Below are 19,320 nucleotides of genomic sequence, written 5' to 3'. Positions count from 1 at the left end.
TTTATTTTATTTTGAAACAACGCTTTGATTAATTTCAGTTGAAGTCAGACGTCAAAAACTTGTTTGATGATGTCAGTTGAGGAAATTTAAGGAGAAAGAGAAAAAGAAGATGAAAAGGGTGAGGGAATAGAGAGGAAGAAAGGAGACTGAGGAGGTTAAGAAAGAAGGGAGGGGGGAGAAACCGGAGTGGAAGAAAAGATGGACAGTTTAAGAGACGAGGAAAGGCGAATGAAGTGTGTGCGGGGAATAAAAGAGGACAGAAGTAAAATATTAAAGTAAAAAGGAGGAGAGTGGTGTAAAGTAAGGAGAGGAGGAGAGGAAGTGAAGGTGACTGAGGAAGGAAGGACAGAGGGAGGGAGAAATAAAGGTGTATGGGAAGAAGGGAGGGTCTGCAGAGAGCAGAGAGAAACACTGACGACTGGCCTCGTTTCTGAAAATACAACTCACAGCTCTCCGTCTTAAAGGGACGACACACCACATCTTCACTTCTATACATGTTGGTCAATGTAGTCTTCATCATTAAGCCCTGGTCTTTAACCGCATGTCAATCAAACCAGTGTGGGCGGGACTGTGACATCTACTTCCTTTGGATTATATCTGAAAGTTTTCAGTTAACTCCGAGTAAACTAGAAAGCCTGAATATGAATATATACTAATCAATAACGAAACATGACTCTTTTGCCGGCTGTTTTAAAAACTATACAAAATAATAGAAGTGGAGAAAAAAAAAAACGATTCACCTATATCGCAATTTATTTATTTTTCACAATTTTGAAATCAATTTTTTAATGCCAGATTCAATATCTTTGCTTCATTTGAGTCTATGTGGAGGTAGAAAGAAGTTGAGTGAGGGAAATGTCTTTATTATTTGATTTTTGAGTTGCTGGAAAAAAGAAATAACTCCTGACAATAACTGATATATTTGACTTCAGGACATCTCTGACTACATACATGCTGAAAATCAAACATTTTTACTTTATTAATTTAAATATTTGAAGTAAAAAGTTAACAAAAATCCCAATATCGACCCACAATACTTGTAGAATCGCAATACTAAAAAAATCACAATACACATCGAATCGGCACCCAAGTACCGTGGTAGTATCGAATCGGGAGAGAGGTGTATCGTCCCAGTCCTACAAAATATCCCAAACTTTAAAATGCTCCTCGTGAATTGTATCACCACATGCAACATCGACATTACAAACTTTTCTGAGTTTTTTTCTTTCACAGGTTTTCTTTACCTATGAACCATTTAAGGGGCCTGACGGTGAATCTGAGGAAGTCACGAGATGATTTAAGGATAGAAAGAAAAAATAATTCTTTCACACAAAGCCGTCTTTCCTGGCTGACTATCAAAAAATAGATTGAACTTCTCACAAGTCATGTTCACATAACGACCTGTGATGAGGGGACAAAACAAGTAGAGCTTACTTCATTTTAAGGGCTCACAAGCCAAAAAGGTTTGGAGCCGGTGATTTAAAGGCACTGACGTACCAAGCCGAAGGTCGGCCGTCGCACGATTTCGGGGCATCTGTGAGCTTCTGTTGGTCTAGTTTTTGCACTGTGTCGGAGGCTTTTTGGCCAATTCAGCATTTTGAATCGGGCGCGGAGCCCATTGGCAAACAACCTAGTAGTGAAAGCCAATTGCTCATTCCATGGCAACATCAGCGGCCAGCAGCAGAGCTACGCCTCCGCCATTTTGGACTGAAAGCGACTAACGGACGCCAGTAAAACGTCCACCTACAAAGAGACGTTAAGCTAAATTATTTCTACCAAAATGGCCTGTGTTGAACATAATAAATATGCATACTATAACTATTTACTTACTTATTTATGCATTAAACTTGTTTGCCGGGCTGCTTCCCAGAGGAGCATAAAATGAACGATGGACGTGAAAGTGAGAAAAATCCAGCACACAGATTTTGAGAGCAATCTCAAACTTTTTCATGTCAAGGATCCAAAATAGATGTCCAATAGAGCACAGAGCATGGATGTAGAAGAGGTTGTGTCCTGTGCTTTTGTCCTGCGTGTTAGTAAATAGCCTACAACTAACATTAAATTATGTTGATGTCATGCTACTAGTGCTACTAGCTACTGGCCGATAGCCGGTTGTTTGGGAACAGAGACATTAATACATCCACCACGGTACAGGCTGACAGCATACAGCCCATGGGTGTATTAGAAGATAATAAAAGTGATGAATTACAGCCAATATATCCATTATTACAGCCGCATACAGCTAGCAGGAAGCTGGCAGAACCGGATATGTCATATGAGTGTGCAGGGCGGTGCTTCCCGTGGGTCTGATGTACGTTCACTATGCAGAGGAAAATAACTCTGGATTCAGCTATTGGTACGTTTTACAACTGTTAGGACATAATGATTTAATGATTGTGAATGGATTAATCATTTAAGTAACTGTTAGCTTGTCTTGAATGTGAGGAGCCGCTACCCTCCCTTGTGTTACGATTGTAAGCTGAACAGTTTTGGGTCGGACAAAACAATCAGAACTCAATAAAGGTTTATTTCCTGGGATGATGAATCCTCTTCCTCACTTTCCCCGCCTGGAGTCAAAGACTCCAAAGCTCCACTTAAAATATCTGTCTCCATCATGTCCTCTGCTGCACCGTGACTGGACAAAACGTGCTCAGCGGTTCTCTAGAGTCTGTTAACAAGGACACGGACTCCGTGTGTACACACAGGGGTGGATCAAAGACATTTTCTTTCTTTATGGCGTTTCTGATCACACGACTGCAGCTCCCGACAATGAAACAACAGGACCCCCGTCCCGTCCTCTCTAAGCAAACAACCAGCCGTCTGGGACACACACACACTGTCAACAGTGTTCTGCACTAATTAATACGTGCACGACACACTCACAGAAGTGTTTACAAGAGGGTGGAACGAGCTCCAAAGAGAAAGAATTAGGATGCAAGGCTCGACTACGGAGACAGATTCAACAACTATTTGAGCCAGGATCAGGACTGAGGGAAACTTCCAGGAAAGGGCTAGCTAAATTATAACAACAACAACAACAACAGGAATGGGTATAGTTTAACACTAGTGCCAATATGAAACCTTACTTGAAGAAATACAAACAGATTTTTCAACAAAACTAAATCTTTTAACAAAAAAAAAGGCCAAAATGCTCAAATGTTAAATGTCATCTCAACAGAAGCAGCTGTAAGAACTTTGTCTAAACCTGGTGCCTTAATGAATTAAATCAGAAACTACTGTATGTGATCAAAGAATGAATCAACAAGATTACCAATCTGACCAGACATTTGATACCAGCTGCCAGTTATTGACAGCAGGGCTGTCAAAGTTAACGCAAATTTGTTTTAACCTTACTAATTTCTTCAACACATTAACGCAACTTGCGATTTCAAGGTTGTAGTTTTAAAGCTAGAGTGAAGATACTGATGTCAAATGAAACTAGAAAACCTAAGGAATCCATCGGTACCAACCATGTCATACTAGCTTGTCGCAAAGGAGGATAAATAACGCTCCGAACTTGCGCTAAATTTTGGCGAGGAAAAACTAGCATGGCCATTTTCAAAGGGGTCCCTTGACCTCTGACCTCCAGATATGTGAATGAAAATGGGTTCTATGGGTACCCACGAGTCTCCCCTTTACAGACATGCCCACTTTATGATAATCACATGCAGTTTGGGGCAAGTCATAGTCAAGTCAGCACACTGACACACTGACAGCTGTTGTTGCCTGTTGGGCTGCAGTTTGCCATGTTATGATTTGAGCATTTTGTTTTATGCTAAATGCAGTACCTGTGAGGGTTTCTGGACAATATCTGTCATTGTTTTGTGTTGTTAATTGATTTCCAATAATAAATATAGACATACATTTTTATAAAGCAGCATATTTGCCCACTCCCAATTTGATAAGAGTATTAAATACAGGGAGACAAATCTCCCTTTAAGGTTCATTTTGAACAGATGAAAAACGTGGGATTGATTTGTGATTAATCACAATTAACTATGGAAAATCATGTGATTAAATATTTTAATTGATTGACAACCGTAGTTATTGACAACTGATACTCAGCCCAATTGATTGTCAATCAGCAGTTCAGCAGAGCCTTAATTGTCATCAGATGAACGTAACACTTTTTGTCTTAGCTTTAGCTTTTTTTGTTATTTTAGTATGTGCATGTACAGATTTTAGGCTGTAACTTCTGAGAATTTTGTTACGTAATCAGCACAAATCTGAAGTCCTCTGAGTGTTCCTTCACAGCCTCCTCTCATCCAGAGAGCTGGAGAAAATGTGACATGAGCAGTTCAGTTTGATATTAGCCGACGCTGCAGCAGAGCCGATGATTTACAGCTCAGATCTCCCTCTGCATCACGCTGGCCGGGCCAGGCCGGGCCGTGTCGGGCCGAGCCTGCTTCATCATCATCACCCCTACAGAGGTCTTAGTGAGGGAAAGAGAACGAGTCTGACTGAGAGCCAAAACGCACACAGCGGCGGCACCGCTCATGTCTCCTGCAGGAGCATCAAATCACTTAAAACGTCCCTGCAGATCATTCACGAGCAAAACGTCTTCATCAACATCAAACCTGCTGATGGAAACAGACAAACTCACTGACTGGATTCAATTCATTCATTCAATTATTAGTTGTAGGCCAAAAAAACTACCAGCTTCAAATGGAACAACACTTAAAGTCAGAAGGAAACCGGTCCAGAAAATATTTTTAAAAGATGCTGCGTACAGCATATTTTGTGTAACTCTATCAAAACCACATTTCCCAGAAACCCCACTGCGCCAAATTCTCTTTCCCATCTATTTCTGGCTTTGCTCCATTTAATTTAAAGAGAGCCTGTAAACACAAACAGCCGGTCTGTGCGTTCTGACGACGTCAGCGAACGCCACATGGAAAATAAACTAAACAGTTTTTTTAACAGTATAATGTACAGGATTTAAAGGTGGTTGCTCTCGTTGTATAAACCGGAAAGTTTGTCCAGCACAGGAAACGGAGTCTGCTCAACGTTCATATCCGAGACATGAATTCAATCATGTTCAGATCCAGAAAATATATGTATAATTCAGTCAACCAAATAGTTTAATCTGCTTCATTATGATAGTAAATGGACTTGGTAAATGGACTTGGACTTATATAGCGCTTTTCTAGTCTTCCGACCACTCAAAGCGCTTTACACTACATGTCAGTATTCACCCATTCACACACACATTCATACACTGATGGCAGAGGCTACTAAGGTGCCAACTTTGCCCATCAGGATTTAATCTAAATACTCATTCACACACACCGATGGCTACGCCTCCGGGAGCAATTTTTGGGGTTAAGTGTCTTGCTCAAGGACACATCGACATGTGACCCGGAGCAGCCGGGGATCCACCTTCCGATTGGTGGACAACCTGCTCTACCCTCTGAGCCACAGCCGCCCTGTAAATAGTAAAAGCCGAGGTGTTAGGGAGCTCTGCTGTGCATGCTGTAAAAAGGTCCCATATTGTAAAAAGTGAGATTCTCATGTATTATACATTATAAAGCAGGTTTAAGTGCTATATAAATACTGTTAAACTATCAAAACGCTCAATATACAGAGAAATACACACAGCCCGTATTCAGAAATTGTGCGTTTGATACCAGCTGTTAGGATTTCTGTCCATTTGTGATGTCACAAATATACAATATTTAGACCATTACACGGTTTTAAAAGTAAACATTCTAAATATGTCCCGGTTTATTTCCTGTTACAGTGTATGTAAATAACATCAGCTGACAGGAAGTAAACATGGACCCAAACTGTTTCCTAGCAACGCAATTCCATTGCAATTCCGTTGAAATGCACTAAAACGGAGCGTCTCAGACAGAGGGTAAATACAGGTATATTCAGGCAGACCGTATGAGGAAAATTATGGTTTTTTTTAACATTGCAGCATGTACGAACCTGAAAATGAGCACGATATGAGACCTTTAAAAGCAGTTTAAAGCCTTTAGTAGGGATATACTTTTAGCGATAGCGGATCGGATATCGGGCCGATACTAACTCAAATAGCTGGATCGGATATCGGTGACAATGGGGCCGATCTATTCAATTAAATTCTATGTTTATATACATGACAGTATATACTGGAATTTTAATTCCTGTTTAAGTTTTGACCCATTTGTTGCTGCATTAAAAAGGTTTACATTTGAAATGTAATTCCTGTTCATTTTGCAGATTTTTTTTATCAAGTTGCTGGTGAACGATTTATTAATTTAATACATATCACTCACATTTTATCTATGTATTCATTCATTGCATTTTGTTTTACAAAGTCAGAAACTGATGTTTAAGTCAAGCCTTACACATAAAAGAATGATCCCAGTCACTTCCACACAATGAAGCAAACAGCTTATCAATTACACACTGGTATCGGATCGGTACTCGGTTATCGGCCGATACCCAAAGCCCAGGCATCGCTATTGGCATCTAGGGGTGTAAGAAACCATTTCTAAAAATCGAACATTGAAATATTATATTTTGTGATACTGTATCGATTCTCAATTTTTAATTATTAATATTTATTTCATTGGCAAAGAGATGCGCCCTCTACGCCTTACTTACAGTATCGCAATATATTGAATCGTAAACCCCTGTATCATGATAAGTATCGTATCGCCAGATTCTTGCCAATACACAGCCCTGTATGGTATCTGGACTGAAAAAGTCAGATCGGTGCATCCCCAGCCTTTAGTGTCTCCAGAGGGAAGTCCAATAAATGTCCTCAAGTGATGTCACTTGAGTCAGCGTCAGTTGAAGACTACAAGTTTGAAAAGTTAAAAAAAAAAACCTCTGGAGGTGTGGAGTTAGAAAGAAGTGATGTTACCAGACCTCTGTAGCCCGCTGCTCATCTCTGCTGCAGGCTAGAGCCTCCGGGCTACATAACCTATTACTAGCATAACACACCTTGATCTCAGAGCCAAATGTCTGCAGTCGAGGTGCATTATGGGTAATGTAGGCGTTTTGACAAGGAAGAAGAATGTGTGGACTAAAAAAGGCGACATCTTTGGTTCTGCTGCAGCGATTTTGATAAAAACTTTAACACTAAATCTATAGAGTGCTCCTTTAAAGTGGTATCAAAACAAGTTTTGGAGTTTGCAACAAAACTCAGGTCCATCAACACTAAAAATGTCAAACAATACCCATAGTGGGAGTCATGTAAATATAAATATAGCTCTTTTCTAGTCTACCAACCACTCAGAGCGCTTCACACTACATGTCAGCATTCACCCATTCACACACACATTCATACACTGATGGCAGAGGCTGCCATGCAAGGTGCCAACCTGCCCATCAGGATCTAATCTAAATACTCAATCAGCCTGAATTTGGGGTTCAGTATCTTGCGCAAGGACACCGGAGAAGCCGGGGATCAAACCACGATCCTCCGATTAGTGGACCACAGCCGCCAAGCCGCGACAGCCGTTACTGTGACAGTAACATACCAGGAACAATCATATGTCATAATCATTTCATATGTCTATTTAAAAAATGTCTTGATTCCCATTAATGCAGAATTGTGCAACTTTATTTTGAAATATTCAAAGGAAACTTAAATCTCGGATTCCAGAGTAACCTTTTGAGAAGTTTGTTCTAACCGGAAAGAGAAGATCTCATATAGTTAAACCAAGGATTTGGGGGTTGAATCATCGACCTCCAGTGTCCTTAAGGTCTGAATCCCCGACCTTTGACCTCCACTGTGGGGACAGGGCTTAAGATCCAACAATTTCACTGCAAACATAAATGGAGTTTAACATTTTTATCATCCAAATGACTTTTCTAAAAACTAGGGCGGTCAATGTTAACGCAAAGATTGTTGAAATTTGTTTTAACACCACTGATTTCTTTATACATTAATGCAACTTGCAATTTGTAGGTTGTAGCGGGCGCTACATTTTGTCGAGGAAAAACTGGCATGGCTGTTTTCAAAGGGCTCCCTTAACTTATGACCTCCAGATATATGAATGAAAATGGGTTCTATGGGTACCCACGAGTCTCCCCTTTATAGACATGCCCACTTCATGATAATCACATGCAGTTTGGGGCAAGTCATAGTCAAGTCAGCACACTGACACACTGACAGCTGTTGTTGCCTGTTGGGCTGCAGTTTGCCATGTTGTGATTTGAGCATATTTTATATGCTAAATGCAGTACCTGTGAGGGTTTCTGGACAATATCTGTCATTGTTTTGTGTTATTAATTGATTTCCAATAATAAATATATATACATACATTAGCAGCATATTTGCCCACTCCCATGTTGATTAGAGTATTAAATACTTGACAAATCTCCCTTTAAGGTACATTTTGAACAGAAATGTGCAATAAATTTGTGATTAATCACGATTAACTATGGACAATCATGCGATTAAATATTTTAGTTGATTGACAGCCCTACTAAAAACTGATTTACATTCAAAAGGATTATTTGATACTAGTTTTACTGCAGTATATGTTGTGAAAGCAGCAGTGGAACATGAGAACAGCTAGACACCTCACTGTGACATCTTAAAGACGTCAGACAACAAGTTGCCAAATGTTTCCCAGTTGCTGCATCAAAGAAATAAAGAGAGGGAGTGGGGGAGGAGGGGGAGAAAGGATGATAAGAGAAAAACCTGAGGTGAGAAAGAAGATAAAGAGAAGACAAGTATAGAGGGAAAAAGGAGGGGGAGGAGCAGGAAAGAAAGCAACAGTATGAGGAAAAGGAAGAAAAAGGAGAATATAGAAGGAACAGAGGAGGAAGATTAGTTGGGGAAAGGGAGAGGAGAGAGGGGAAAGAAATGGAGAAGGGGAGGGAGGGGGAAGAGGAGAGAGAAAGCAGCAGTCCAGCCTGTATCTGATTACATAATTGTTCTACAGGATTTGAAACAGGGTATGCGCAAAAAAATTGTTTAAAAAAAAAAGCCTCAAAGCAGCAGCGTTTATACTGTCACTGAACAAATGCAGTGACCTTAAAATACACTTCAAATCTGCCAAATCACTGCAGGACTATCACTATCTAACACATACAGGAGATACAACTACCAAAAACTGCACCAAGAACATTATAACCTCGTTATTTACAACCACAGGGAGAGTCCAAAACCATTCATGGGTCATTTAAACTGACTAAAGCATAAAGATATACCACAGGATCTGAATAAATGTAGTGTTTGATGGCACAAATGCACTTTGAGGTCATCACAGGAGGGTTACAGTGACACCCAGAGAGAGACCAGATCCAGCAGAGAAGGTCACTGCAGAAATATTAGAGGAGCATTATGGGAATATTCTAGTGTTTTTGCTCATGGGGGCTTCTGAGGTCAGCAGAGGCGACCACGCCTGCACCATCATATCCAACACCAACACCACCACCATCATCATCATCATCTCCATCAGGGAGAGAAGAAAACAAACCTCCATCAGTCCAGAGCAGGTAAAACCTGGAGAACTGCAGAATAGAGAGGAAGCTGCAGAGTTCACCAACAACAACAACAACAACAACAACAAGCAGCAGCAGCTCTGGCGCACTAAAGCCAACACACACACACCACACACACAAGTTCCACAGCACGGTGAAGCAGCGGAGGAGAGCAGGGAGACGCAGCCGGGTGAAGAGGCTCGCAGCTCGGCTGTGTGTTTTTGTGCTGCTGCACCACAACGACGCTTCTGCTGCTTTGAACAACAATGAACCCGAGATAGTGAACCGCTATCCCGAGATACCAGCAGAGCGAGGGGGGACGCACATCCCCGCCACAGACACACAGACACACACAGCCGTCGTGGTGGATGTGCACACAATGAAACCAATCCGTGCAGCAGGGTTAAACCACACAGACCGGCTCCGGCTCGGACTGGTCGGGACCGGGTTCGCACTCACCTGTGAGGCCGAGAGAAGCGCAGTGGAGTCCCGCTCGGAGTGAAGGACGGACGCCGGACTGACTGCCGAGAGCTCGGAGCAAAAACAACGCAGGAGCAGAGAGTCCTCAAATCCACCAATCCCCCTCCTCCTCTTCCTCCTCCTCTTCCTCCTCTTCGTCACCCCGCCCCCCCCTGCCCGCTCTGCCGCTGCACGGCCCGGACTGCAGCGCCTGGTGGTGCGCTCGGTTCTGACACCCCGCAGCACCGGCGGGGAGGCGCTACACCGTGAACTGCTTCTCACTGACCCTGTGATGGTTTGAACATCTTTTAAGTCTCTATTTTTATTTTACAACTACATATATATATATATATTTATAATACTTTTTTCTTTTATTTAAAGGTCCCATATTGTAAAAAGTGAGATTTACAGGCCTTTTATATTATAAAGCAGGTTTAAGTGCTATAAAAATACTGTTAAACTATCAAAACGCTCAATATACGGAGAATATATATCTATATATAACTATCAATATATATATGTAGAAATACGCACAGCCCGTATTCAGAAATTGTGCGTTTGAAACAAGCTGGATTTCTGTCCATTTGTGATGTCACAAATATACAATATTTAGACCATTACACGGTTTTAAACATAAACATTCTAAATGTGTCCCAGTTTATTTCCTGTTGCAGTGTATGTAAATAACATCAGCTGACAGGAAGTAAATATGGACCCAAGCTGTTGCCTAGCAACGCAATTCCGTTGAAATGCGCTGAAATGGAGTGTTTCAGACAGAGGGTAAATTCAGGTATATTCAGGCAGACAGGATGAGGAAAATCAAGTTTTTTTTTAGCATTACAGCATGTAAACATGTTGTAGTAGAAACACAAAATACACATATGAACTTGAAAATGAGCATGATATGGGACCTTTAAAGGACACAACTAGGGGGATCTGAAATGGGATGTAATATTAATAAGTATGTTTTCTTTAGTGTATAATCACATGAAAATAAGAATCGTTGTGTTTTCGTTACCTTAGAATGAGTCGTTTATATCTTCATCGGGAGCGGGCAAAGAACGTACAGTATATTGCCAAGAAGTGAAAGTCAATTGTTCGTTCCATTGCATCATCAGCGCCCAGCAGCAAAGCTATAAGCTTCCGCCGTTTTGGACTGAAAGCGACTACTGGACGCCCTAAAAAATGCCGTACAAATGTAAAACTAAATTATTTCTTTCCTATTGTCATACTCTATCAAAATGGCCTGTGTTGCACTATCAAATATTATAAATATAATAAGCATTTTCTGTCCAAAAATGGCAAAACCAGAGTTTCATCTCTTTGCTTTTATACTCTTTAGAGCGGGTCCCCTCTCCACGGAGTCCGCCATGTTTCACCGCCATGTTTCTACATTAGCCCAGAACGGATAAACCAAACACTGTTAACTTTTCCTGCTTGAGCCGGAGTTGATAACGTCGCCGCCGCTCTCTCTCTCTTGCTTCACCACTCACTTCCCAGGTATACACACACTCTACGCACTGGCTCTGCTCCAGATGGCTCTAGAGAGCGCCATTCAAGTTTTTGCGTCAGCCACCGTAGCTCTCCAACACGCTTGGCACACGTGAGAGGCTTCAGGTGGTTGCAATCTCCTCACCTCACCACTAAATACCATCAGATCCTACACACTGGACCTTTAAAGCTCTCTATTTTGTGTTTTGGAGTAAATCATTTTATTATATAGGCCTAGTAGTATTAATAGTCTAGTAGCTAACACAGTAATTCAGGGCTGCAAGTAATAATTATCTTCATTATTAATTCATCTATAAATTATTTTGAAGGTTATTGTTTATCTATAAAATATCAATCAAAATCAGAGAAACTTTATTGTCCATCACAAGGCCAAACAGATGTGTCTCTGCAGTGCACACTGTACACATGAAAACACAGAGAGAGTCAAAACATACAATCAAATCCTACTGAAGAACTCCTCATCATAACTAAAGACCTCATCACACAGCAGATTTGATCCAAAATTACTGCGATATGCAAAGGAGAAAAACACATAATCACACTGGAAAGGCCTTCAAAATTAAATGAATTCAGAAAAATCATTAATTTGTATTTTGTTGATTGACTCATTAAATTATAAATTTCATCACAAGGCAAAACCTCTTTAAATCTACTGTTTCTCCACGTGTTACCAGTATTGTTTCCATTTCTGCTGCTCCTCATATTTTACCTACATCACATCACAAAGATCTGTAATTAATAATAGGGTTATTGTGTTAAAGGTACAGTGTGTAGGATTTGGCGACATCTAGTGGTGTGGTTGCAGATTGCAACCAACTGAGTACTCCTCCGCTCACTCCTCCCTTTCCAAGACTGCAGTACCGTGAGCCACTGAGTGCAAAACAGTGATAACGCTGTTCACCTCTCTCAGAGGCCATCCATACCATAATAACACTGCTTTAGGAGCAAAAGATAGCAGACGGCGGCTGGCGGTAACACGGTTTTGCACTCTGTGGCTCACGTTACTGCAGTTTCACAAGCGTGTTGTAGAACTTCGGTGGCCTTCAAGTAACGTAAAAACGCGTTATGCTCCCTCTAGAGCCAGTGTTTGGTTTGTCCGTTCTGGGCTACTGTAGAAACGTAGCGGTGCAACATGGCGGACTCAGTGAAGAGGACCTGCTCCCTATGTAGATATGAAGGGCTCATTCTAAGCTAACGAAAACACAACGTTCCGTATTGTCAGGTGATTATACACTAATGAAACATAGTTCTGAATATTATATTCCATTTCTGCTAATAGATCCCCGTAAATGTTACACACTGTTCCTTTAACAAAGAACAACCAATATAAACAAAAATAACGTCAATTGTTTAAAAAGTCATGATTTGTGTATTTCTCCACTCAAAGGCTCAATCAACTGACATCATTTTTGTATGGTTTTCTTGATATATACCTTTTTCATACTTGTTTAAACACTTCCATGCCAATATGAACGGTTTGTGTTTAACTGCGTGGAATTTTTTGCTCTTTTGTAAAAGCAATTTGAGGTCAACTTATATGAAATATGTTTTAAAATTGAACCTGAACTTTAACAGGGAAAAATAAACTGTGTTCTGTAGTTTACAAAATGCTTACAAAATGTTTCTATCTCAGCGTATTCATTACACACTGTTCATACTGTTAATACTGTTCATACTGCTCATACTGCTTATGATTTAGGCTAGCATATTTCCTATTATATTATTCATATTACCTCTATACATATGTGCATTACTTACTGTTCTTTGCCCTTATGGATATATGCTAACTGCATTTTGTTTTCTCGGTACCTGTGACTCTGTGCAATGACAATAAAGTTGACTCCAGTGTGCAGTGTTTTATATTATAGATGACGTCATGGTGCATACAGGAGCTTATAGGTAACATTGCTTGTGGAAAAATAAGACTTAACTTGATCATTTATCCTTGCTCTTACAGTCAATGAATAAAAGTAAAAGTGACAATGCATTTTTTTACGGTCCCCATTGGTTCTACTAGCTTGTCTCCACCCCTCACGGCTGCAGTGGGATATATATGAAGCGCTTCCAGCTCCCAGAGGCTGAGTGAGAGGCGGAGATTTAGCCAGCAGAGAAGAGGAGGGAGAGAGTCTGCAGAGAGTGAATGATGCCAAACAGACTAGGAAAAGTTGTGGATCAGAGAGTGGGATATAAAACAGAAAGCATATATAAAGAAAGGACTATTTACTGTTAGAAAAAACTATGTATTCTCATTTCACAGCTGTGGTGTTGAAATGTTTGAGTTTCCAGACACATTTCCCATGAGGCCCTACTGTGTGAGGGGGACATTGTAACGCTGACCCTTCTCTTATCTCCACATTTCAACCACCACATCCTCCCTGAGTCCAGCAGACAGCTGAGACTCAAACCCTGCGGCTCTCTGTCCTCTGTCCAAGCGCTCATCTTTAACAACCACCCACATGGATGAATCATCAGACATGAGCTCCATTTGTTCAGTCTCACATTGTTTGAGTTACCTTACATTGTCTGTAGTTAAAAAGGAAGGAGACTGTTTTGGTATAAATATCTTTGACCTTTTTAAACACAGATTTGGTGATTTGCAGGTCTATAGACTATGAAAGGCAAAATCTGCCAAAATCAAAAATAAATTAATAAATAAATGCCATTAAATGTAGAAAAAATATTTAAAATAAATATAGCTATTCATTAATTAATGTGACATAAATTGATATTTTAGTTGAAGAAATGTATAAAGAAAAGAATATATAAATTATTAAGTTTGGGGCAATAAATAAGGGGTGAAATGCAAAGGGAAAATTCTGCAGAAATAAATAAATAAATGCATAAATACATATTTAAAAATAAACAACGCTATGAATTGTGGGTAATTCCCTCAGGCAAAGTCAGCAGACATGCAAACTTACGGAAAGTGTTCATAAAGGGCTAAAAAATGTCTTTGAGAGAGCCCTCAAGGACTTCACGATTTGGCAGTCGGACAGCCCTAAACCCTCTCGGACTTTGCAGGAACGCGCCTCAAAGTCTGTGAGTCTGTTAGTGTAAACATTGGTATTGGGACCATGTCTAGCTATAAGAGATGCAAAATGTCAGGGTTTCTGTGACTGGACCCAAATGCAGACGCTGGACAACAGGTAGGTGGAAAGGTATTTTATTACAGGAGTTTTTGATATTGCAGGCTGGTGTTGGCGGTGGTGAGGGGAAAGGGGGGTTCCTGGGATGTGAGCGGCAGGCGGACCAGCAGAGAGCTGACTGAGAGCGGGTTGGATGAGCTGAAGCGGCAGATAGGTTTTTCCTAGAGGGTGGAGAACAGCAGTTAGTTGAGATGAGCAGGCAGACAAACAAGCAAGCAAGCAAACAGATTAAAGAGGACCTTTTTTCCCTTTCCTTAATTGTGTATTGTGCATGTAAAATGTCTGCAAAACTGCAAAGTCCACACCAAAGGGAGGTCCTCTCCCCCACAGAAACACTGCTCCTGAACTGCCTGGCTTGATGTCCTGCCTTTTCTTATGCAACGTAGTGATGTCACCAAGTAACACATTATGCTCGTTTGAGATGAGCCAGGCCTGCGCAGAATGCATGCAGGTTAGATTTGTGTCTGACTTGATGGCGACTTGCTCTGACGTCATGCACACGTGGGCAACGATAACCTCTAGAGAAGGAGGCAGCTGCAGATTTTATAGCCAGGCGCCGCAGTTGCTCTCCACCGACTGCAAGACCCAGGGCATTATGGGAAACGCCTGGCTCGCGCCTGATCAAAGAGCTGGTTTGCTCTCAGTTTTGACAGCAAACACCACGTGTTGTAGAAAGTCACAACTTTCTGTGTAATTGTAATATTTACGCCAGATGGTATTAGTCTCATGTTGTGCAATGAAGGTTTCATCTGTTAACAAACATATCTTGTCTGGTTGATAATTATTATTATAATAATGAAGGTTATCTATATATAACACTTATTAACACAAGTGCTCATTATGTGCTTTACAAGGCGGACATAAAAATAATAAAGGCTATCCAATGCCACATACACGCACATTTCCATATAGATTTACAAACAAATATAAATAAATCCCAACGTGGTCTGAAAACTACGAGTAGCCTACAGATCGGATCTAACAGGAAGTAACTTTTACTGTGACTTCCTGTAAATTCTTTGAAGGCTGCTTGAAACGGCTGGAAACTGTCTGACTTGACCGCAGCTTTTTGTCTCTGCCACCTGCTGCTGCCGTCTGATCTCGTCTACTCTCCAGACGAGGCTCAGTTCATCCCAAACAAGCCTATTTTTTCTAGCAGCTAGTTTGGCACGCCCTCAAACAAAGCTAGTTAGAGCGGAGCTGGAGCAGAGTCCGAAGAGTTGAGTTGACCAATCACAATGGTAAGCCAGCCGACCAATCAGAACAGACTGGGCTTTTCGAGAGGGCGGGGCAGGAGCTGAAACAGAGCGTTTCAGACAGGGGGTGAAAAGAGGTACTGCAGCACAGCTGGTATGAGAAAAATAAAGCATTTGACATTCACCCTGTGAGGTCTAAGCCAGCTTTGGTCCACCTGGTCTCCTTCTGTAGTAATTAAGGTAGAATCTCAGCACTGTAATGCACAATCATGACCTTTATTTTTTTATTTTTTTCAGGACAAACTGGGCTATCAGAATATGTAAGCTGTAGTGATTCACATTAACAAATAATTAAATTACCATAAAGACATTATTCAAATCACAGAACAATAACAAACAAGGTTTTGAAAAGTGTTCTACTAAGTCTTGGGAATCACGGGAAAACATTCAAACCAACACATTAAAACATATTTACTTTTTTTTTTTTTACAAAAAGGTAGCTGTGTCATGCCTCAAAGCAGTTTCGGTCAGCAGTGACACAGAGGAGTAAAACAATTTAAAGCCAATAAATGGAGTGACTAAGAAGCGCGTAGGTTTACTGTAAATAAAAGAGACTGTATATAAAACTTGCACTGACCCACACTGACGGATTAAACTCTTATATCTCGTTAAGATGAGATGGTGGCTGTCAAGTCAGTTTATAATCATGTTGTCATGTCATGATAATGATGACACACACACACAGAGAGTGAGAGAACTGAGAACGATGCATTTTGGATCGAAAGGACATCCAATTGTGCTGGCATGCAGTGCAGCAGTGTGTGTGTGTGCATTAACACTGTGTGTGTGGCAGAATGTGATCTGGTCTTAAAGGTCTTTCTGAGCTCGTGATGACCACACACACACAGTTTGGTCAGTGTGTGTGTGTGTGTTCAGGGGATTATCACTCAGATACCAGACACCTTGTAGAAATGTCCAGCAGGCCACAGCCATATTTGTTTTGAAGCAGGGGATGGTGAGGAGAAGGTCAAAGGTCATAGAGGTTATTCCCATTATGCAGCAGAGACATGAGAGCAGGGCTGAAGTCACTCCCTGTTATAAACCTGCTGCACTTTATTCATGTTCTGCCATTTTATTCTCAGTGTAAAATGTCATTTTCTGACGCCAAGAATCAGCCTCAGTCATCACATCACCAACTGTCGTCTAAAGTGTTAGAGGTCAGAAGTCACAGCGTGTTGGGATAAAATACTGTTTTTTATTTTGTCATCTTTTTATGTTTGTTGTCGTAGATGATTTGTTGTTGTATTGTTAGTGGTATGACTTGATGACCAGGGTCAGTCTCTGTCCGGCAGAGAGAGATACCCCAACATATGCTGGTCATAGAGGATGAATCCTAACCATAGAAATAGAATAAGAGTAGAATGGACATTGAACTGTTTTTCATGGTCATTTGACTAGTTAAAAAGAAAGGGGTGATTGTTGTTAGTTGCTACGGTGATAACACACGTCGGTGGGGCCGTAAAGTGTGGTCGCAGCTCGCTGGCAAGTGAACGGACACGGGCATGACGAATGGGTAGCTAGGTAGTAGGTAGTTTGTCCTCCTCTGGATTGGTGGGGAGTGAGGTGGAGGGACCGTTAGACCCAACGGCCTACTCCACTGCTCGTTTTAGTCATTACTACAAAACCTCACCTCAGTGAGTCAGTGACTTGCTGTATGCCGGTCTAGTTTATCTGGAAGTCAGCCCGCTACAACGCAATGGAAACATTACACATAAAAATGTCCGCCTCTCTGACCATCCTGCTACATTGGTTTGAATGGTAATGTCAGGTATAATTCTATTCTGATGTAAATGGGTTCTATGGGTACCCACGAGTCTCCCCTTTACAGACATGCCCACTTTATGATAATCACATGCAGTTTGGGGCAAGTCATAGTCAAGTCAGCACACTGACACACTGACAGCTGTTGTTGCCTGTTGGGCTGCAGTTTGACATGTTATGATTTCAGCATATTGTTTTATGCTAAATGCAGTACCTGTGAGGGTTTCTGGACAATATGTGTCATTGTTTTGTGTTAATTGATTTCCAATAATAAATATATACACACATTTGCTAAAATCAAGCATATTTGCCCACTAACATATTGATAAGAGTATTAAATACTTGACAAATCTCCCTTTAAAGTACATTTTGAACTGATAAAAAAAATGTGTGATTAATTTGCGATTTATCGTGATTAAACATTTGAATCGATTGCCAGTCCTATTCTAGATATAACTGTGCATGTTCTCCACATTCACTGTCACATAAAATCTGACAATTCTGAATAGAACAGAACAAACAATGTTGCTTGTGCTAAATGTCAACGTTTCTTTCACAGCAGAGTTAGACTCAACTTCAACATGTTGCCTGGCAACAGCTGGCTGTCAGCACCCACTCAGGTGTGTGTAACGTGATGAATAAGACTAAGTGTGTGGGCAGTTTAAGTGCTGGGCAGACATTCAAAGAGAAAATAGATGGATAAAGGAGAGAAAGAGGAGAGGAAAGGTGAGTTGAGAGAGGAGGAGAGAAGGAAAAGAAGAAGTGTTAGAGCGGAGGACACAGGGGAGGAAATGAAGAGGAGAGAAGAAGACTGGAGAGACAAGATCAACTTTTCCATTCTTTCTGTATCTCTTTCACAAACACTTCCAGACAGAGAGGCGTTTCCATGGCGACCACTATGGGATGCCAAACTGGTTGCTTGGAGAGGAAGAGGCGGAGGAAGAGGAAGAAGAGGAAGAAGAGGTCGAGGCCGGTGGATTTTTTCCAGCTTTTCCGCAGTGATTGAAGTGCGGGTGGGCTCTCTCTCTCTCTCTCTCTCTCTCTCTCTCTCTCTCTCTCTCTCATGGCACCAGTATGAGTGTGGGGGTGGCTGTATTATTATTATTTGTGCCAGATTTTGCAGTGAACAGAAAAGAAGAGAAGTGAGAAGTGCTGGTGGAGGATTATGGGGTTTGTATTTGGGAGTGTTTATGGACAAAAAACAGGCTGGGAAAAGACAGAAGTGTGTCAGATATCAGGCCTGTGATGATATCATCTCCAGCAGTGTGTGGTTATAGCTTCGGAAGAGAATATGAAAACAGATACTTCTTGATAAAAATGTTTTTTTTTAAGGGTTAACTCGTGGCAGCTCACCTGGGTAAGATGTATGGCTTGTTTATAATGGAACGTCCCAGGAGCAAGTGATGCTATCACGTCTCTAGCAAGTCATCGTGGCACGCTAGAGGCGTGATAATGTGACTTATAACCATGCAGGAGTGAAATTTTCATTCAAAATCCAAAAGAGAGAGAACGTTGACTAAAAACAACGAGGAGCTTTGCTTTTCTCAAGTATGTTGACTAAAATTGATCCACGTACCTGAATCAGCATTTCCTGAGTTGAAACAGATTTGCCTGTTTAGGTCAAAGCTTCAAAAGAAACAGCTTCTTTATAGACCTTTTCAAATTATTTTGTGATGGTCGGCACGAAATCAGTTCGTATATAATCCACGTAATTGTGAACCAGTAAGGATAAAGAGTGGCGAATGGAAGAGGTCGGGGTG

At 41.1% G+C, this 19,320-nt stretch overlaps 1 protein-coding gene across 1 annotated transcript in view; it reads right to left on the bottom strand.

The window, feature by feature from the left end:
- LOC119495861 (spectrin beta chain, non-erythrocytic 1-like) overlaps nt 1–10,068 on the bottom strand; it is a 152,700-nt gene extending 142,632 nt beyond the window's left edge. The window contains exon 1 of the mRNA XM_037782753.1: nt 9,886–10,068. The gene's annotated coding sequence lies outside the window, so the exon portion shown is untranslated. The remainder of the gene's footprint in view (nt 1–9,885) is intronic.
- Nucleotides 10,069–19,320: the final 9,252 nt, after the last annotated feature.

The sequence above is a fragment of the Sebastes umbrosus genome, chromosome 10 (assembly GCF_015220745.1).
Source record: "Sebastes umbrosus isolate fSebUmb1 chromosome 10, fSebUmb1.pri, whole genome shotgun sequence".
Taxonomy (NCBI): Eukaryota; Metazoa; Chordata; class Actinopteri; order Perciformes; family Sebastidae; genus Sebastes; species Sebastes umbrosus.
The sequence above is the reverse complement of the archived record's forward strand: the minus strand, read 5'-3'. Positions and strand labels throughout refer to the sequence as shown.